The sequence below is a fragment of the Zonotrichia albicollis genome, chromosome 3 (assembly GCF_047830755.1).
Source record: "Zonotrichia albicollis isolate bZonAlb1 chromosome 3, bZonAlb1.hap1, whole genome shotgun sequence".
Taxonomy (NCBI): Eukaryota; Metazoa; Chordata; class Aves; order Passeriformes; family Passerellidae; genus Zonotrichia; species Zonotrichia albicollis.
In genome coordinates, this window is record NC_133821.1 from 34,333,691 (window position 1) to 34,348,029 (window position 14,339).

The window sequence follows — 14,339 nt, forward strand, 5'->3', positions numbered from 1 at the left end:
TAGCTCTCCAGTGGGTGTCTGGCAGGGCTGGATCACCAGGACCTTCTTCTCTTCTTGTGCAGCTCCTGGGCAAATTCAGAGAGGAAGCTGGATGCTTCTTTCCTGCACAGAGATAGTTTCAAAACTAGTTTTGTACAGCACAAACTAAACTACAATGAAGATTTATATTTTCAACTCTTAAAAAAGGTAGTGCTTGCTAATGCCAAAGAAAGGCAACAAGTGGAAGATGGTTTTGAATGTTTTTGCTCTTTCCTCCAGATAGGAAGAGCAGCTTTTAAAATCCATTCCAATGTTATTTGGAACAAACCCAAAGAAATATAATGGTATATATAAATTCACCTTTGAGTCAGCATCTCGTGTTTCAGCACTTCTAGTCACAGCATCTTTCAGAACAGTACATCATCCATATGCTTCATGCACATCATTTACCTTCTCAGTAAATCAGAAGATGGATGCTAAAATCCACAAAGCAACCTTTAAAATTCCCCTGGTTTTTTTAGCAGGTTTTATCGATGTCGATGGCTGAGCATATTTTGTAATGGCAGAGGGCAACTTCTGCCTTATAATTCAGACAAACAAGCAACTGGAAATAAGAAAGGGGATATCTCACAAGGAACTTTTGCAGCAGTTAATAGTAGCATTCCAAACTAATGTTGAAAAAATATATGTAGATACAATAAAGGAGAAAAAAATCCTTTTCACTATAATTTGAAGTATGGGAGAGATATGAAAGCATCACATGGGTCCCAATCTCACAAGAGCCTCAAAATTATGTCCTTTTTTTAAAGAAAATGGGTGGGGTTGGGTAGATTTTTTTGTTTGGTTGGGGATTTTTGCCACTGAGAAATAATCTCAGCATCAAGCTTCCAATAAAACAGATTTACTTAGCTAAAGGAAAACAGCCAGGAATCATTATGAGAGTACACAGTAACTGGTGTCCTTGTGAGCTTTTTTATCGACCTCATCCTTTGAACTTTTCTGTAGATAAATTCTTCAGATTAAGGGAGCATAACTGACACAGCTTGCTAAATGTCATATGGTGCATTATCATGCTTCTTTACTTCTGTACAATCAAATAGCAAATTTTTATGGGTTTTAGACCTGCTGCTGCCATTTAACCTGTTTGGACTATGATCCACACATATCAATAATGTTTAATAACAGTTGTTCCTTGTCTTTGGGACCCTCCAAAGCAAGTAATGGCATTCAGTCCTAAACCACCATCACATCCCACTAGTATGGTGATCCCTCTCTCTTATTATAACAGCAAGGTTAATAGAGCAAAATTAAGAGAGCACAGAGATATTTACACCTAGAGCTTGATAAGAATGTTTTGCAATGTAATTCTGTCTGTTTGGTTGGGGTTTTGTTGCAAAATTGAGGCGAGCATCACCAGCCAACTCCCTCTGACTTTCAACTAGATTTGCATATCTGCTGCCCTCCCAGACCTTCAGAATCACAGCTTTAATACCATAAACATATTTTTCCAAAAGTATTCTTACTCAAAAATCATCTGCTTCATAATCACAATCTGTCGTTTTCATTGTCTGCATCTAAGCACCCTGGATTAAACCTCACCCTTTCTCTTCATATTTTATGGATAGCAAAGTTTCAAACCTTCTAGAGGTCAAGAAGGAAAGAGAATTTGCTGTGTTTCTAAACAATCCCTCTGATGACAGTTGTAAATATTAATAACCAGGTGAAGAGCTATACTTGTTCTTGTTGAGGGTTCTGAATGTAATTGGATTTCTCCCTTCCATTAGGCTAGGGAGAAAATTAACCCCATCATTCATCTGGGGAATAAGAACTTTAGGAACACTGAGTTTGCTGCTTGTGACTGAGCTAAAGGGATGCCAGCTTTGAAACGTTTGTTCTTGTCCACTCCTGACTTCTTTATTTGACTTTGAGCTTCTACATTAAGCAAATATGTTTTTCAAGGTGCATTTTATAAATTAAAAAAGTAAATGAATGTGAGGTATGTGATCAAAATCAATTTATCTTGCATCTTGAAATGTAGCTGTGGGTCTCAATACTTGAGTAAGGCAGTGTCTTCATCATATCACTCTTTCAAGTTCAAGCACAAGGAGGGCATAAATCATCAATGATTCCAACCTCCTGGCCTGGTTGTATTAAAAAGTTACTTTAAAAATAATAATAACATTAATTACTCAAAAACCCAAACATCATGCTTTTGTTAAGCTATATAGTATTTTGTAAGATAAACAGAAGTATACTGGAATAATTTCTCACAGCAGTGGAATTTGGTCATTTAGGACAGGAATCGTAGAACATAATTTCCAAATAAATGTTCACCCAGAAATCTGAGAGGCAGAAGGTGTCTTCAGGAATAGCACCCAGTCTTTACACTGTGGTCCTGAGCAGCAAATGGTTCTGCAGATTTTAGGAGGAGGCAAATGAGCATCAAGCTCAAGAGTTGCAGAGTAGAAGGTGCCATCAATCCCCCTGCATTAAGGGCAGAGGTTTCCTCCTTCCCAGTGCATATTTGCAAGCACATGATTTCTCTTTTTTTTTTTTTTTTTCCTTTTGGTTGACATTCTACTTCCTCACAATATAAATATTTTGTGTTTAGAAATAACTACAGTTAACTGTAGCATTTGTATGAAAATGCCTTCTAGAGAATTTAATATAAATAGACTGGATAGTTTTACTAACACTTTTGTTCTCTAAAGAAGCAAAAGAAGATCAAGAAATTTGATTTCCAAGTGCAATCTCTGAGGGGACCCATTGACATTAGCAATTCTTTTACAGTTTGGGTTTGCAGCACTTTGACACAGACATATTAAACTCTTTTCTTCCTATGGAGTGAGAGTGTACATCCTCTCCAGCTGCCCCAGGAGCACTCCTGCTCTTCCTTCACTGTGTCAGCCTGCCCAAGCAGAGGTTATGAACTGGTCAATTTTACCATAATGGTAAAACATACATGAAATTTGAAAAATGTGGAATTTGAATCCTTACCTGGCTGATTTCATGGCAAAACAAGAAAAGGAGTTTTACCCATTTTGTGAGTTTCCTCCTGGATGCTTTAAGACACTAGAGCTTGCAGCATAAGGGACACCCAGCAGACTACTCTGGAGACAGCAATAACACCTAGAAGGTAGCAGATAACTTCTTTCACACCTTGTTATTAAGCCTCAGACCCCCAGACCTGTGAGGTACTACAGCAGCTTCTCCCCTACACCCTGACTCGTGGTTACACAGCAGCCAAAGATATACAAAGAGGGCCAAAGCTCTCTTTTTAGTCAGCACTAACATTTTAGAGAAAAGTGATTTGTTAGTGGGACAACTTCTTGCATTTTTATTCACAGAAAGTCTCCAAACCCCAGAATAGATGGCAGGACTTGGAGAGGAGGATGAGTAATTCAGTGGGTTGTGTTTAGTAAGTGAATAATGATATCCCTGCTTAGAGAAGCATGTTTCCTATGTTTGTTCCTCATCTGATGGCAAGCTGCCTGCAATTATTGTTACTGTACCATTGGAGAGCAGGGGGACAGGAAGAAGCAGAGTTGATGGGATTAACTAATTCGACTTCTGGTGGACATGCAAACAAACTCTGAAGGCAAAGAGCTGTTCAGGTGGACATGGTGACTGAAAACCAGGCTTCAGCCCTCCCACTGGTCCTGGCTTCCGAGACCACAGTGTTGGCCTGGACACTGATCTGTGCTCCATATTGAGCCACAAGGATGCTTGACTGGATCCCACACTGGGTACAGTGCGTTGCTGGGCAACTGAAATTCATTTAGCAAAATTTAATTTCCTTTATATTACTTTTACTCTGTAACATACAGGGCTGAGTAACAAATTCAAACACTGTGTTACCAGGAAATGATTTGATTTCTGTTAAACTTTGCTTTGGAGTAAGCATAAAAACAACCAGAAGAAAGAAAGGAGGGAGGGAGGTGCAATATAGACCAACATTTTGACCTAGCTTTAAGTTACAGTGAAGCAATAGAATGTCACAGTATGCTAATTATTTAATCAACCCACATCTTCTCTGCTGTTCATGTATTATTCTGACTACCAATCGAACACCATCTGCCCTCACAGAAAAATGTTCCTGCAACATAAAGAATATTTAGCTGGCAAGAAACTATCACCATGTTCACACTAGAAAGTCTTGAACCTGAGAAAGCTTGAGGCTTGAGGAACTTGGGGTATTCAAAAAAATCTCCTGCTCTCTCTTAGCCTTCTTCTGGAGAAATGGATTATTTCCATTTGAATTTCAAATAATAAAATAGTTTCATTAAAGGACAGGATGCCAAACGTTGGAATCCAGCATTCCTTTTAATGAAAAATTTTCTTTCACTTGGAGAAGCGTGGGAAGCAACAGCAAGGAGAGGGAGAGGGAAAGAGGAGGAGGGGAGGCAGCTCTGGCTCCTCTCATCCTCTCTGCTCCAGCAGCATTTCCCTCTGGGGTCTCCTGCCTGCTCCCAGGCTGGAACCAGGGCTCTCCTCTCCAAACCCCATCAGGAACCCTTTGGGGACCTGCTTCTTCACTCTGTGAAAAGGACCCTCTCACTTCATTAATTCTCACCCTTTGCTGGCCAGCAAATCCTATCAGGGTATGCATTTTATGAGGTAAAGAGATAATTTCTGTCTCAGACAGGGAGACAATGGGCTTTGTCCATGACAGCCTGGTAAAATACTACAGAGAAAGGATTTTGGAAAGGTTGTTTAGTAAATGTGGATTCTAAGAGGATGTTTACCTTGAGCAGATAAAATGAAGCATGAAACATTGCAAAATGCATTGGATAACATAAAATCTATGCCAAAGGAGGACAGTATTACTTACATTTTAATTTTTAGCTGCTAAAATAGATATGTAATCGTGACATTTTATCCTAAATTGTTCCAGTTGGAAGTGCAGCGCAGTTGGACTCTTCATTCTTTTCTGATCAAGCACTGCCTATTAAGGAATCCCAAATAGGTACAAGGATTTCATGTGCTATGACAAATACCAAGCACACAGGCAGCCAAGATGTCTTTGGGCACTGTTTAGATGCAGTTTTTGGAAATAGTCCCACTAACACCTTTAGTTAATAGATGAATTAGCAGGCTGATGTTGAGTCACTCCCTCACACCTAAGTCCACACCTCACCTGCCAGGGCAGCTTTAGAGCAATGTTCTCTATACCAGTGAAGAGCCATTGATAAAGCACGGATGGATCCACCTACCAAAATAAAAAAAATGGGCCACAGAATTAAAAAAAATGGGCCCTGACGTCTCTGTTGTCCTTACTCTGAATTCCTTGGAGCAGGCCCAAGGATTTCCAGTGGGACTGGAATTTGGCCCAGTGTGCCACACTCCCATAAAACACAACTGTCTATTGGTTAAACAATGCCAAGCATGTCTCAGCCAGATGCCTGTTTACTGACTACTGAGAGAGAAAAGAAGCTCTCAGATGCTATTGCTTGGCTTTGCAGGATGTAGGACATTAATTATGTACAAATGAAATGATCACAAAACAGAGATGAGCCACATAACTTGGTTTGGCTGCAGTTCCTGCTATATGAAAAAGAAAATGACTGCACAGGGCTTGGAGAACATTCAGTCTGCATTAAAAAATAAATTATTTTGTTATCTATTTGCTTAAGATAGTTCTTCTGCTATAAGGGATAATGGACCATAAAATTGGCAAAATGATTGTCCATTTAGCACAAACACTGTCTGCAGTAAAGGAAGAATCCTGGTTCATTTTCCCAAGAAAACAGTGCTGTGCTAAAAATGTCTTTCCTTTCCTAGAAACAGAGAAGTCCAGCAGCATGAGATGGCATCCAGTGGGGAAGCAGAGCTGAGGGCATTGTGGCAGGGCTGCCTTACAGCCTGCCATTCCCTGGGACCCCCCCTGGGTGCCGGATGCAGAGCCCAAGCCCCGCAGGTCCCTGCGAGCAGAGCGAGCCCGGCCGCGCCAGGCCGAGCTGCAGCGGGGAGAGCGCGATGGGAGCGGGGCCGGGAGAGGGGAGGCAGAGCCGGCTGTGCCCCCAGCGCCCTGAGCACGCTCCCCTTTCACCACACCGTCCCTCCCATGCTGTCTGTCCCTCTCCCTGGCACCGATGTGCGCATCCTCCTCCTGCAGCAATGGCAGCAGCGCTTTTGCTTCTATTGATGCCAAGAAGGCAGCAAAGGTCACACAAAAGCCACCTTCTTGAGCAACGAGTCCCTATGCCTTCCTACCATCTCCATTAAATGGTTCTTCTCATTTCAAACTTTGATTTCCCTGTTTTTACCCTATTCACCATTAAGAGCAGATGTTCCTGCTCTCTGAACAGGCTTTTGTGCCTTTGAGGACCAAAGCATTTCACCTCAGTCTCTTCTTTTGTTTTTCATTCTTCCCTGCACTAATTGGCCCATACCTGCTCTGAGTGCAGTGTCCCAGATTAGATGGATACTCCACTAGCTGGTGTTTGTCAATAAATGGTTTTGAGTATACTCCTATAAAGTTAAAGAACATAAAAATATTTTTTAATCCTTATTGTGCACTTATGTGCACTATCTTATTAGCGCAGATTCCTGTTTAGCACATGACAATACCACCTTGTGCTTTTGCAGATCTTTTTGGTAAGCATCATATTTTATTACCTTGTGTTGTGCATTTGTTTATTTCAGCCCAAGACCATGATTTGGATCTGGTCCTGGTCCTAGTTGAATTTCCTTTTTTTTTTTTTTTTTATTTTTTTATTTTCTTTCCCAGGCCATTTTTTCCTATTTGTTGATAACATCTGGCATTCAAACCCTGCCCTTTACAGATCCTGAATGTTCTTATCATGGGCAGACATAATAAGCACAGGTCTTTGCCAGCAGTGGCTATTAACAAACCCATTAAAAGACCTGCTCCAGAGCAGACAGTGATGGAAAGTTTGTGATGTAATGTCTGCTGCCACTGCTGCCTTCCAGAGATGCTTCTCACTCAGCTGGGCATCAGCTCAGCCCTTTCAGGGTTTTCCTGGCTTTCTCAACCAGAATTTTGTACCACACTGCCAGAGCCTTGACAAGCAAGATAAAGCACATCTATGATTTCTTCTCTGTCCACTCTTTTCTAGAACAAAATGAGCTTGGTGTGATGTAGTTTCTTTCTTTCTTTTTTTTATTTTTTTTCTTTGTTGTTATTTTTAGATCAGTCAGTTTTCTGGTAAGTGCTTCCAGGCTGTTTTGGGAATTCATCCTTAAAGTTTTGAGGTGGTGCAAAGGCTTTAAAATTCCCTAACTTTTCTCTACTCCCCACAGATGCTCTACCTAAAAACAGGCACTGTCCTGGCTTTTTCCCAGACTGCTGGTATCTTGCCTGTCCACAACTGTTAAGGGAAATCCTGCATCACATCTCTGTGCATTATTCATACATGCAGTCCACCAGTCCTACTTAATCTTAAAATAGTCTGCTTAAGTCTCTGCTTACACTTTCCCTGCCCTAAGCTCATCTTATCCCTTTGCCACCAGCATTAACTCCTTAAGCATCTGTTCCCTGTGGCTCTCTTTCAGTGAGCACGAACACAGAGCCAGCATCAAACACCCAATTTCTGAGGGTCATCTGTACATAGCACTCCTTTTCCATGAGGAACAGGTCCAATTTTTCCTGGGCTCCCTACAACTAATGGCATAATGTATCAGGTAGGCTTTAATAATTTCAGGGGATGAAATATGACCTCCAGAAGAGCTTTTGAAAAGCTTCATGAGAGCTGGTTTCAAGGGATGCTGTTTCTAGCACACCTCAGCTCAAGGAAGCAGCATATGGAGATGGGCAGAGCAAGGGAAGAACAAAACAAACCTGTAAAACTCAGAAGCTGCTGAGCACCCCCCTCTCATCAAATGCATGCCAGCAGTCAGAAAAGCAGGTGCTTGGTGTAGCCATTCCCCTGCTGCCAAGACACAGACCAGAGGTCAGAAAATTCTCTGGGGTATGTAGTCTGAGCCACAAGAAAATATGAAAGAAAGAGTTTGCTTTAAAGATAGCACAAGGGGAAGAAAAAAGCAAACCTACGCCCCCCTTTCTTGAACTTTCCTTAATGACAGTGAGATGTTTCTCTCCCAGCCAAAGCTGACTGCTACTCCTGCCACGCCTGATGTCAGCTGCAGGAACAGATGGCTCAATGGTTCATTTCAAACTGTTCATTCAGCCAAACTGCACAAATTGCATTAATTGCCTCACAGTACGAGCAGGCAATGGAGCGCTCCCGCGTCCTCGCTGTGAATGACTGGGACTCCTCATCACCATTCCCACCTGACAGGTCAGCCAGGAACTCATCTGCATACTGGCAAGGATGGGAATAGAGGGAGCACAGCACAAGAAAATGCCCGAGTTGCTCTGCAGGTAACAGAAGATGCTCAAAGGCTGACAAAGCCTTTGATGTGGCTTTGGAATGGGTCCCTCAGCACAGTGCCACTTGCTGAAGTGTCACTTCTTAACATGAGAATGGCCCCTGCATCCAAGAAATATATATTTTGTTTGTTTCTATAAGCTGGGAGCCTTGTATCTGTTTAATTTACCACTACACATGTGCACAAGCACCTGAAAAGTTCATACTGAAGGTGAGTCCAAGTAAAAAGCTCTCCTTTAGGTTTCATTGCTCTAAACCTTGCCAACAAATTATTTATTAGATGCTCTATAACCTGCTGAAAAGTCCTGGCCCCTTGCTCACCACTTGCAAGTGAAATGTGTTAGCATTTTAGCTGCTGGAGACACTTTTTTTAACCAAGGGAAAAACATTGAAAAATTGCTACATGGGACCAGAAGTTTAAGGATCCAGGCTCCCAGAATACAATCACTGGTGTTTCTCTGTTGCACACTGACTATGTTTTCTTTATTTCCACAACTTTAGTAAAATACAATACAAGGAAAAGATTAAACTTACTCTCCAAGAGGCCATTGAGGTTCCTGCTACAAAACATCTATGCAAAAAAATCCTGCTGCTCTTTCCTTATCTTTGCTTCAGAAGGGCAAAACCGCTGCCATTTCACCACCACAGGCAAAAGATCTGTACCATACCTATTTGCATTGCTAAATCCTGCTTGAGCCCCTCCTCCAAGAAAAAAAAAAAAATGAAAATACTAGGGGGAAATTAAAAATAAAAAGCATCACATGTGCAAACCCAGACCTACAGTGACCTATTGTGGTGTAATCCTCCCTAAATTGGCAGCAGATCTGTTTATTGTAAATGGGTGACCCCTGAAGGGCAGCTCCTGCTCTGCCTCTCCTGCTTGGTGGAGACTCTGCACCTTCCTTCCCTGCTTCCTGGCCTGGCCTCAGGGCTCACAGGTTTCTACAGGAGAGAGGCTCTTCCCTGCTTTTCCTCCCTTAAATAGAAGGGAAAGGAAACCTAATTGCATCTGATTGATGGGAATGAAAGATGTACTTTGTACCATTCATTCCCTTTGGGGAAAACCCCCAGGATCTGAGTTTCTTTCACACTGCTCTGTACCCCTAGCAGAAGTGCAGCAGAATTCCTGGAGCCCAGTCCTCTCCCAGGAGGAAGCTTTGCCCTTGGTGCTCTGTACCTGGCTGCCTTGGTGGGGCTGGCAGCTCCTTGAGCACTGCCAGGAGTGCCCTGACCCTTGTGCCTGCCCCGGGGCCTCCCCACGCTGGGGCTGCTCCCAGGAACGGAGACTTGTCCGGCTCTTTTCCCTCCCAGGAGCACCTCATGAGGTGCACCAAGGTGCTCAGATTTGGAGAACTATCATTTGGTCTTCCTTCTTTGGAAACAGGACCTTACTGAGATTCTGACTTCTGCTTCAGTTCTTCCCATCCCTGACAAGGTGAAGGTGGTGGAGACAAGGTGCTCTTCTTTCTAATTCCACCAAACACTCCCACACCTCCAGTTCAGGTGAGTGGTTTCACAAAGCTTGTGAGCACTTCAAGAGCTTCTGCACCTCCATCTCTGCAAGATCTCTCCTTCCTTTGGACTCCAGCAAGCAGCTTCTGAAGTTACTGGAGAACTTCCAGCTTGTAGCAGGAATTAATTCAGACACTAATTTATTCCTTTGAGGCTCTTCTCCTGGGTTAGCTGCATTTTACCAGCATTTATCTGCATTCCACCCAGCTCCACTGACAATACCCATGTAGGAGAACAGCAGGGAGAAATGAAGCACAAAGCAGCCTGAAGGATCTGTACTGGCAGAAGAGGTGATGCAAATTACCCCTGGCTATTCCCCTGCTCTGGGAGAGGGCAACAGAGCAGAAGCAAGCCAGGTTTCAGACCTGGAACTTCAAATGTAATTTTTTCTGTTAATTTAAACATGTCCTTTATTTTTACAGGGAAAGGGTGAGACCATGCTTAGGGGCAGTGATTTCAATATTTAAGTCACAGCGCTGTGTTCAGTGATGTCTAAGAAACATGAGCTGTCAGAAAACCTGGCTTATTCTCCAGTTACTCAGCACTGGCTGCACCAGAGGAACCAACAAGGCTGCTTTTCAGAGACACCTCCTGACTGATCATCCATTTCTTGATGCTCCAGTGGGCTTTTCTGGACAGGTCTTCCGTGTTGAGCCCAGCTCCAAAGGCCAAATATGCTCCCCTCCTTTCAAATTCTTCCCCAGGCTAAAGGAGCATTAATTCTGTGATTAACTACTGAATGGGGCCAGACCAATTCACAGAATAATGCTGGAGAGGGAGATGTGATCATTCATGCTACAGAAATAGTCAGCAGAGAACATGGCACAGGGAAACTTAAAGGTTTGTGTTGCAATGAGCTGCTGTGATCCTTCCAGCATCACCAAATTATTATCACCAAATAATTTAGAAACCCCTCTTATCAAGGAACTTCTTAAAAACCTTGTAAAAGTACAAATAAATGATATTAACTGGTTCCCATTTATCCATGTCATATCTAGGCTCATGACTTCATAAAAAAACAATTCTGCTTTTGCTACTTTGATTTTAAAAATATACATTTTTATAACTAAATATTGTTTACTAATGTATTAATTAAATGTCAGTGAGGGCTTTTGACACGTGACAGGCAGGGCAAGTAAATAAAATGGAAATTTCTGCTTCTTTATTAGTAATGACAAGGTACTAGTAATGTCTTTTCAGTTATAGTCCCAGCTACCAAGTCCCCCTTTTGTAAGAGCATAAAGGAGGGGCTAATAAGAGACCTTACAGCATTTTGATAAACCTCTATTTTAGCACTTCTGGCAACATCTCTTTAGATTTATGCCACTGTCAGTGGTAAGGGTTTGACCCTGGAAATGTAATGTCATGTACAGCATGTAGGACTTCAGTGTGATTTTCCTGTTTTGTCTGAAAGAACAAGGCCAAATTCCTGGTTTTAGTTGTGACTACATAATTATATTGTCAACTGCTCCATGTTTACAATCCTGGTTTTGTCCTATGTGCTGTTTTTCTGTACCTAGCCTTCATCTCTCTCATATCTTTTACTGAAATTCCTGCTCCTCTCTCACATAATCAAGTATTTATTCCTTAAGTACCACTCAATGCTATGGCCAGTCCCTCATCTCCATTCAGGTAACCAATTCCCATTGCCAGCTCTCACCTGCAAGCTGTTTATCCATCCAGAGCTGGGGGTCTCAGCCCAACTCCCAGTCCACCTGACAAAGCAAGCAACCCTCAAGCACCGCTGAAGCTAATGGCTAATTGAAATACAGCCAGCCCTGAGCTGTTTAATTACCCTTTACTGTCAAGCGCAGCACAGAAGATGAGATTTTAAACCACAAGGACTGAACTTTGTCTTGGATCTAGTATGGGCAGAAGCACCCTGCTGGCCAGGAGGAGCTCTGGCTCCACACGTGTAGCTTAAATCCTTAGTGGTGTTTTCCAGTCAGGCTTCTGCCTCTGTGCCTCCCTCCTGGGCTGCAGCCTGGCCTAGCACACCAGCAGCACCTCCACCTTCCCTGCGGGATGCAGGCTCTGCGGAGGGAGAGGAGGATGAAGGCTCAGCCCAGTGACTCCCCAGGGCACTGCTCCCTGCCCAGCAGAGCTGTGGGAGCCCTCTGGCCCTGTGGGAAGGGAGGAGCCCCCTCTGCCGTGTCTGGGGGACAGCAGGGGCTGACTGCACCCTGTCCCTGCTCACACCCCTCTCCGCACAGGCTGCTCCTTCATCCCCCCACGAGGGTTTCTCAGCTGTCCCTCCACAAACTGTTTCATCAGACACGCTTGGCTACCAAGCCCAAAAAATCCCCAAACCCTGGAGATTAACTCCTGGGGCTGAGGCCATGGAGCATGACTAATGCAGAGCTGAGAAACCCTGGCAGCCTGTGACAGCACAGCTGTAAAGTAATTGTTAATTCTGCTGTTGTTAACAGGAATGCTCCAATTTCTCTCTCATGTGATTCGTCCCATGTTTCCCAATAACTGCTGCAAAACCAACAACCTGCCTCTTCACAGGAGGCAGCTCTCCAGCATGGAAACAGACTGTCCTGAAGTCACCTTTCCCTGCCTCCTCCACATTAATACAGGCAGCAGCAGAAGGCTGGCTCCTATCCTGCAAACACATTTTCAGAGGGAAAAAAAACAAAACCTTTTTGTTATCTTTGAAAGGAGCAACAAAACGTAATAGACCTCTTATCCTGATTGTTTTGCTAGTGAAAAAATGCTCCATCAGAACATGAACTCTTTAGCTGCAAGAACAATTTTCCTACAGAGACAGGTATGTCTTTCTCTTGGTCACCCATTAGTAGGATTTCCTTAGAAATTTCCTGAGGCAGGAGATACTAAGGAGAAATTCTCATCTAACACCTTAACACCAGTTATTTTTACCCTTGGGTTTGAACTTCCCAAAGCTAGGTGCTAATGCTTTGGCATCACAGTGTTAGCAGCCAGGGCCTGGAACAGGGAGTCAGCTCTCACACTGTGGTACAGCACATTTCCCAAAGAATACAGGATTAGTTGCCAGTGCTCTCAGATCTTCCTAAAACAATGACCAAAAATTGGATTCTTAAGAACACCATCACCCTCACAAAGGTCTGGTAGGAGGTCAAAATGAAGAGGAAATTGTTTTACATTTGTTTAGTCAAGATGAGTAATTACTCATCATTGGTGCATTCTTGTGAAAAAATGGCAAAATACCCTGCAGACTGCATGCTGCCAAGTAAAAACAGGTAAAATATCATACTTGCTAACACCTTTCTTATTCCATTTGTGTCAGAATTTGAACAAGGGTTGAACGGCTTAAAAAAACCCAACCCTTTAGATTCCATTTCAAAAACTTAGTGTCCCCACACAAATGCATAAGGTTCAGCCACCCCTGAAAGCCACATTATCACCAGGAGGACAGGCTCCAAAGTAACTCATTTGGAGCCAGCAGTTGTCCCAGCAAACAAAGCATTTGTTTCCATGAACACACATCCAGGATGGGCCAGACTCTGACCTTGGTGCTCATTATCTCCCAGTAGCTCACTGTCTCTGGAACCAGTCTTGGACAAACCCCTGTGCCAGGGAATTATTTAAGATGATAAAAAAGGGACCTTCACACCAGCACAGAGAAGAGCTCTCCACATCAGCAAATCTGACCCACTAGCACAGGCTGCTATGCAGAATTCCTGCCTAGGATCAGCGCTACCTGGTGAGGCTCCTTAAGGCAAGTAAGAATTTGTCAGGGCACAAAACCCTCATGCAGGAGTTCTCCAAGGCTCAGTGCTGGCAGCTTCGAGCACCTATTGAAGGCACTGAAGAGGCATTTACACACTGCTTTGGCAATCAGCGAGTTATAATTAGTAATCAACATCAGAAATGTGACACTGGAAAATACATTTCAAATTTCCAAGTATGCTTGTCTTAGGAACAAACCCAGTAGCTGATGAAAAAGTCATGAGGGCCTCAGTCTACAGTCTGGCCTTACTCCCTTCAAGGCACTTTGCTTTTAATTTCAGTGTAGGAAGAAAAATACTTGCAGACTTCAGGCTCTGGCACAGAACTCTTGCTGCTTCTTTAAACAGGAGCTGCACTGCATCATGTTATCTCCCTAAGCAGCTATCCCACTTTAGCTTCCTCAGAGGTCAGCTCTTATCTCTGCTAAGCACATCCGGTGTAGAAAGGAAATTCCTTAATCCTATTTTGTGCGCTTGTTTCATATGCACAGCCATAATTCTCCCACACCCAGCCTGGGCCATAAAATAAAAATCCTTGATTGCCACTACTGCTCTGTGCTGTACAGGAGACAGATGTCCACCGGGAGAAATTTTCTGGGGCTGGCTCTTAATTCTTGTGTGCTACAGCAGAGGTATGTAAAATTAACAGACATTACTTAAAATGCAAAGCAAGAAACTGCATGGATTTTCATGTGTACTGAATGATAACTACTGGAGTTCACAGCTTTTGAGGAATATAGGAATCAGGAATTTGACAAAAATTGGCAGAAAGCATGTGCCTCAT